Raw genomic sequence first — 6,000 nt, forward strand, 5'->3', positions numbered from 1 at the left:
ACCTTGTAGATTTTTTTTTCTTAAATGCAACTTCTGTAAACCAATTACATACATTCCAACTCAACCAAAGCCTGTAGCAGAGCTGTGTCACAGTCATTATGGCACAAGATATATGGGAAAAGAACAGGGTACAGAGCCTCACCGATAGGACGGCGTGATTGAACTTTCATCCTGGCTACCAATTATGTGGTTGCTATGTTTCCTCTGTTGCTACCCTGGTATCTTCCTTTCACACGCTCTGACATGATGAGGGGAGCAGACAGGATATTATAAACTTATAAACACATGTATATATAGGTGATGTCAAAAATACATGCTTGGTGGGACTAAAAATAGGAATTTTACACGACTTTGCAAAATAGCAGCAAGCATTTGTTAAGAGATCTGACATGGTGATTTATTTGCACTCCGCTTTCCTTTTATTGTTGTGCTTTTCCTTTTTTCTCTAATTAAACCATTCATTCATTCATTCATTTTGATGATGAATGCATAGTTTGTGTAGGTGTTCTGTAACATCACTTCATACTCAGCGATACATGTAGTACAAAGTAGAAAAAAACAACTTCGCTTCACTGCACACTTTCATGCACATTCAGTGCAAAACTGAAAATGTTTCCAAAGATTAAAGGATCATTGATGATACTTCTTTCTAATAAAGAACAATTTTATAACAAGTATAATCATTAGAACAACCCACATTTTTGTAAATGTGGGCTTGTAAATTGTCTATAAGGCATTAGTTATTTTTTTTAACATGTAGGATACCTCTTTACCTCTTTATTTATAAGAAATGGTTTTGGGTTTTAACAATCTATAACGCTGCTCAGTAAGAGGGATCTTTACAAAGCTCTCTTTGCTATAGCTTTTTGTCTGCAAGCACATTATGCAGAGATATCCAAGATATTCACTCATAACATGAATGTGCACAAAGAGGCAGTGTCCAACTTATCAAAGCTGCGTGTTGACGCGATCCCAGTGATACCACACAATCTCCGTCTCTGCTTGACTAATCACAGTTTGACACAAAGAACCACAGATCTGCACAATGAATATTTGAGATTTTGGAGATTTTTACATGTTGGCTTGTTTGCACGCCTACACTAGCTATGGTTACCCAGAAACCACTTCTCTCCTCCCTGATTCGCAAATGCTTACATGTTTCTGTAGCAGTTTGGTGTAAAGCCAGCACAGACCAATCAAATCCAAGCCCTTCACATATTTATAAAAAGTTGACAATGTTGTTCTGTACTCCTGTACATGAAATGAAAGCAAAACAGTGGCAGTAACATTTAAGTGTTTTTTCAGCTTCAGTTCCTGTAATTGTGTGGTGCTGTTAACACACTTTCTTTCAAATGTTATAGTAACAAAAAGTTGTGAATTATTTGACAATTTTATACTGAAAAGAGTAGATCAATACCGCTCTTATGTTTGCATGCTAACACAACAGAGCCATGGGCTTAGCTTACCATACAGACAGTGTGCCTTTTAACAGCCTTAAAGCTCCCTAATTAGCAAATGCCGTCTTGTTGCTAGTGCAAGAAACAATATTCACCCTTTGTGTTGGGGGGGGGTTACATGCTTATTCACAAGAAATCATGATCACTTTCATGATGACAGTAAATGTTGAAAGAAAATGTAATTCCCTACTCAGGGAATGAAAAAAAAAGTTGAAGCTCAGTATACTTAATTATAAAGAACAAAGAGTCCAAGAATGCCAAAAGAAAACTCCATTTCATTCACTCCATTTCTCTGTGACCTTAATCGTCCTGTGTGGACCCACAGTTTCCTTGATTTAACCTCTAATATATGGGCATTAAATTGTTGCGGAATCGCTGGTTATCTCCTCTGAGTCCTCTCTCTTCCTGTAACAGAAGAACCCCCCCCCTCCAACAGTTGAAACCCCGAGACATTGAGTCCAAGCCCACAGGCCTCTCAGAGTGTCAGCTCGTAATATTGCTGCTTAATGAGGGAAGAAATAGCAGTGGTTACCCATTTGGTCTGAGCCCTCTCTCGGTTGCAGTGTGTCTGAATGCTTGTGTGTGTGTCTGTGGATATGTTTGCAGTACAGCTGTATGGTTGTGTGTGTGTGTGTGTGTGTGTGTGTGTGTGTGTGTGTGTGTGTGTGTGTGTAGGGGTAAATGAATGTGATTGTGTTTATTTGCTGGCTGTGTGTAGGATACAGGAAGCCTTGGGGGCCCAGACTCTTGCTGTTTGTTATGGAGTGAGGAGGAGGAGGAGGTGTGTGTGTGTGTGTGTGTGTGTGTGTGTGTGTGTGTGTGTGTGTTTGTGTGCATGTGAAAGAGACAGAGAAAGATGGAGGCAGTGGAAGTTAAAGTCTTGTCTGCTGTTATAACTGCTGGTCATGGGGTCTCTGTGGAGCCAGAGCACGATGCAAGGGCACGCACGCACACACACACACACACACAGAGAGAGAGAGAGAGAGAGAGAGAAAGAGAGAGAGTCACAAATGGTAACACTTTATTTGAAACATATAGCAGTGATTTATAGCTGCCTAATGATCCACTCAGACCGTGAGTTGATTCATCCCTTATGTCAACTCTTCCAGCTTCCAGTTTTCATGTTACATGAAATGACACAAAAGCTGGAATCCTGCAACATTTCAACCGACAGCAATAACAAAATAAAGGCCTTCTTTTTCAATAAATTCCAGTACACATTTCAGACCAGCGTCAGTTTTTTTTTGTTTGTTTGTGAACTTTTCACAAATTAAAATGTACTGAGGGGAAAAGAGCTCCAAACCTCCAGCAGAGTCTCAGTCCTGAAGCTATGGGACATCCTATAATGTTTGAAGTCCACAGGCAACATACTTCTTTATCTCATTACTTGTCACAGAAAGTTGATGCACTGTTGTACATTCCAGACTGAGAGCTTTGCATGTTTTTGCTACTCAGACCTGAGTGCAGCAGGGAAGGGAATTTATTATTTTTTTTTCTCTCTTTTTCTGGACTTGTGCATGAATCAATCAATTATCACATTCATAAGAAGCTACTGTTACAGACAAGCTTCAGTTTGAAAAAAAAAAAGAAAAAAAAAGTTTCCTGGAATTATATTACTAAATTGCAAAAGCTTTGAAATAAAAGTAGCGTTACCTGAATTGTAAAATGTTCATGCGCTGCAAAACACTGCAAAATGTTAAACATAATAACATGATTAATTTTGTTTTTTCAACATTTTTCAACTGAAGCAAGATAAAAATAGTTATTTATAGGCATTGAGAGCACTCAGTTATCGAAAGACTGCGTTCTTGGTTAAATGTTGAAAAAGTTAAAAGGACAAAACACAACATGTTTACTTTAATGACAAGTAACAGAATCTCTGATCTTTCCCGAACCTTAACCAAAGTACATTTGATGTCTGAAAAGTCTTTGTACACCCTCTGTCCACAAATGGGCAACTCCCTGTGACTTGCATGTGGTACAATAACTTAGCACTTACTGCAGTACACTAAAAGAAATTCTGTCACTTTACATACCACAGGTATTAATTATGTTTCCTCCAAAACATAACTGGTAAGACAAATCAGTATTATATAAACCTAAATTTCAGAGAAAGGGTTGCACATGGATGTGGTCTTTCTGAGTTTCTTCACTCAATAATTGGTAAAGTCTTCTAATTAGACAGGTTTGCAACAACTGCAGTTTTACAGTAAAATTCATGACTTTTCAAGGAACAAACATGAAATTTATCAACCGTTTTCAAAAGCAAAAATGCTGATTTAGTGTGACCAAAAGAATGACCAAAAACCGAGGTATTTTAGTGTTTAAATTAAAAAAACAAACCTTTTAAATACATTTTCTAGGGGATTTTTCACCTTTATGCAACAGCGGTCCCCAACTGGATTTGAATCTAACAAGGCGGCTAAAGTTTAACCTTTTGACTAAACAGCAAATATTCCTACACAATCTCATCCCAGCTCAACATGCAAAACCTCTTCTCTGACACACAAAGACTTTCCGCTACAAACTCTTTCTAACATGTCCTTAACATGAAAAAGCACCTCATCTTGACTGTGACCCCATCCTCCACCCCTCTTGGGACATTCTCACCTCATAAACAAAGATTCGTAATGCAGTTGCAGTGACTGTCTGATACTGACACAGATGTGTTTCATTTCGAGGTACATCCGACATGCCCAAATGGCAGTATCTCACATACTGGGAATGAGCCCAGGATCAATATTTTGCAGAGCAACTGGGATCAATAAGGCTATTCTTATCTTGGACCAATTTTTATCTAGTAAAAGTACATTTACAAAAATTTGCAGAAAATGAATAGTCTTAAGATATTGACAAATTATGCTCTTGAACAGCCAGGCCGAGACACTGACATTTCTTTAAATCATAAATTATTTCACAAATACCATTTTGCTTTGCTTGTTTTGCAAGACAACGGGGAAAAAACTCTCCCTCTCTGTTTTTCGCCTCCTGAGGTTTTGCTGCAGTTTCCTTAAGTAATTTGACAGTTTCACCACATCCAGTTTGGTTGCTGGCTGGTGTCTTGGCTGCAGCGCCAGCTGAGCTTTTTCTGGAGCCTTCTTCTTCTTCTTCTTCTCTTTCTTTTTCTACCCCCCTGCTACAGCTCCAATGTGTGGTTTCATCTCTGAGGGCCTCCAAAGCACATGGCTGTCGTCCCAGTGGGAAAGAAGTAAAGAGAAAGAGAGAGGCAGAAAGGGGTGGAAAGAGTGAAGATGAGAGAAATGAGAGCGAGAGAGATGAAGAAAGTGTTATGAGGGAGGAAAAGAGAGAAAGATGGAGAAAGAAAAGAGAAAACGGCAAAGCCCGCAGTGAGGGACATTTGTGCTTTGGGCAAACAGGCTGGAGAAAGTGAAGGTTTTCATTCTTCCTTCCAGGTCATCTTCACTTCCTCCCTCCATCCCTCTCTTCTTCTTCTTCTGGGACATAAACACCAGTCCCACCCAAAGAAGAAGAAACGTTTCATTTAGCAATTTGTCCTTGTGTTCCCTGACCTCCACTAACCTAACCTAACCCTGCGCTTTACAATTCAATGTTGGCCCAGAGACAGAAAACACTCCATGTAGCTCACAGCCGAAGGGTTTCATTGTGAAGTGCTTCATTTCATTGTGCAAATGAAAAAAAAACATTCACATTTTTTGATGTTTAACTTGTGCTGTCTGTCAAGAAAAAAAACAGGCAACTCATGCCCATCTGCATGAATCTCATGTACTAAAATTCATGACTATTTCATGAGCTGTCATGATATTGGGTTTGGATAATTGCTACTGAAAAAGGAACAGCAGTGCTGTTATGATTAAGAGTAATGACATGAGCCAGAAGAGAAAGAGATGGGAGAGAAAGAGGAAAAGCGGGAGAGAGATGAAGAGTGGGAGAGGGAGGGGGTTGAGTAATTTACACCAGGAAGTAATTATGTAAATTCTAAGCTGGGTCTTCTACTTTACAGTCCAGCCATAAACCCACTGTGATGTCTGGCTTGCAATAAACATTATTTATTTCTTTGTTTATTAATGCTTCCACTGCTACTCCTCTCCCTCCTCCTGTGTTATTCTTTAAAAGACAGAATCCAATACAAAACCCCACAGACTGGGAGCTGTTTAATGTTGGAAACAGTGTGTCCAAGTTTAAGAAAAAAAAAATAGAAAGGAGGTATGCTAATGTAATTATTTTGATGAAACAAACATGACTCCTTGATGTGGGTTTGTTAAATGTGGTTTGATATGGTTTGTGTTTGTGGAAGCTGAAGTTACAGAATGCGTATTAAACTGATTTAAAGGCCTCAGGACAAAAAAAAGTGAAAATTGGATGAGGTCAAACTTTACCAGTGTCTTGTAATCAGTAGGGATGTCCCAGGATTTTTATTTGCAAAAATAAAAGCATGCATCAGCTCACCTCCAGATAATGAGAAACAACGGTAATAAGGCATTTACTCAGATTATCCCAATTCCTTTTGTCACATGTATATATGCAGAATCTTGCCTTAAACTGTGTCCAAGCTAAAATGACT

Source organism: Scatophagus argus, chromosome 14 (assembly GCF_020382885.2).
Source record: "Scatophagus argus isolate fScaArg1 chromosome 14, fScaArg1.pri, whole genome shotgun sequence".
NCBI classification, from domain to species: domain Eukaryota; kingdom Metazoa; phylum Chordata; class Actinopteri; family Scatophagidae; genus Scatophagus; species Scatophagus argus.